Source organism: Etheostoma cragini, chromosome 17 (assembly GCF_013103735.1).
Source record: "Etheostoma cragini isolate CJK2018 chromosome 17, CSU_Ecrag_1.0, whole genome shotgun sequence".
Classification (NCBI taxonomy): domain Eukaryota; kingdom Metazoa; phylum Chordata; class Actinopteri; order Perciformes; family Percidae; genus Etheostoma; species Etheostoma cragini.
This window is the reverse complement of record NC_048423.1, coordinates 24683723-24685723: the sequence shown is the minus strand read 5'-3', so window position 1 is coordinate 24685723 and position 2001 is coordinate 24683723.

Genomic DNA, 2001 nt, shown 5'->3' with positions numbered 1-2001 from the left:
CCCCCCCCCCATTCTGGCTCCATGCCTGATTTCTCTTCAGGAAACTACAGTACAGACATTCAAATCACATATAGGACACGTTCATGGCACAATCAACTTTTATTTCTTTCCTTTTTCTGTGTGTGTGTGTGTGTGTGTTTGTGTATGTGTGTGTGTTTGTGTGTGTGTGTGTGTGTGTGTGTGTTTGTGTGTTTGTGTGTGTAACATTGATAGATTATAGATATGGACCAAGATATAATAACACAGTTCTAACACTGACACGCTGCAAAATACATTTATGAATGCATTAAAGACAATTCATATTCCTTCATATATAATATACAACATCACAATCTTTAGATTTAAAATACAACATCTGGAAAACACACACGTGCACACAGGCAGACACACACAAACACACACGCTGACACAGAGACAGACACAAATACATAAAGTGATAGTTTACATAAAGGTAAATGGTTTGTAATAAAACTCCAAGGTGACATTAATATTAAAAAGTGAATTCACCAACTTGTTAAAGGAACATCTTCCTCCTGTCAGGATCAAAGGAACTTTCTAACATTCAAAACTTATTTAATATTATGATAATAATAATCATTAGGTACTTATTTCCAATCATTTCTGTTAGTTATGTCTGTAATATGTGTCTGCCTTTTGTCTTCTAGTTTAAATGTCTGTGTCTGTGTGTGTGTGTGTGTGTGTGTGTGATCATATTAAGTGTGTGTGTGTGTCCTCTGGTTCACAGCGACCAGAGCAGCACAGAGCATCAGCAGCAGGACGCTGAGCACGGAGCATCTCACCTTGAAGAAGGTGGAGTAGATCCCAAAGGGCTCCACGTAGACCAGCACCGTCCTCTCTGTTGACTCACACTGATAATCTCTGTCATGAACTACACACCAGTACTCCCCCGCGTCCCCCACTGAGAGATTTGAGATCGCCAGGGTCCCTTTATCATAGTCCCTGCTCACTCTGCTCATTCTCCGATCCAACGTGACACCAAAGACTCTTCCCTGTGTTCGGTTCGACTTGATGAACCAACTATTCCACTTTTTCTCTTTCCTACCTGGGCACCTGAGAGTGACATCATCCCCCTCTGAGAAGAGCTCTACAGCAGGGGGAGGGAATGTGGGACACACCGCCAGCACATAATGCTGCTCTCTCCTATAGACTTCACAAGCGTACACACCTGAGTGATTTAACACTACAGATGAAAACACCAGCGAGTAGTTGTGGTCCATTGAAGGATCAGTCTGGTAATGTAGTTCTAGGTCAGCGTAGGAGAAGATGTCGGGATTGTACTTCATCCAACGTGGGGGCTGTTCATCAGTAGAGTCTGCGACCGTGCACGGCAACACAGTGGTCTCTCCCACCGAGCGGTAGACTTTCTCAGACGGTGGTCCCAACTGTACAGTCTCCCTGTAATTGTAAGCACACTCCTGCCGGTTCATCACCACACATCTGTAGTCCGTAAAGTCGGTTTTTGTGACATTGGATACACGGAGAGCGGACGTTTTGGTCACTTGGTATTTTCCCCTAACAGCGTCCATCACTGATGTCAAACTGTCGCCAACAACTCTTCTCCATGTTTCATATCTAGAGTCCTGTTTGAGCCACTGGACGTCCTGATTACGACGTGCTGCTCCCTCACATGGCAGGTCCACTGTTTCTCCAAGTCTCGCTCCAATGACGTTCTTATGTATTACAGAACAAACAGTAATAGTGATGTTGTTGTCATGGGTTACCTTGCCCTGGGTCCAGCACTCCTCTCGGTACGGGCCGGAGTCGGACGTGGTCAGGTCGAGGATGCTGTAAGAAGAAGTCTTCACATCGCTGACCAGTCGTTGTTTCAGGGGTCCAGGTACTGAGGACTGCTTGGACCAGAGGTCAGAGGTGTTCCACAGGACCAGGTTCTCCCCACCAACAGACTTGGAGATCAGGCAGGAGGTGGTGTTCCCGGGGGGGGTGAAGGTGTAGTTGTCTCCTTCCCTTAGGATGACGATG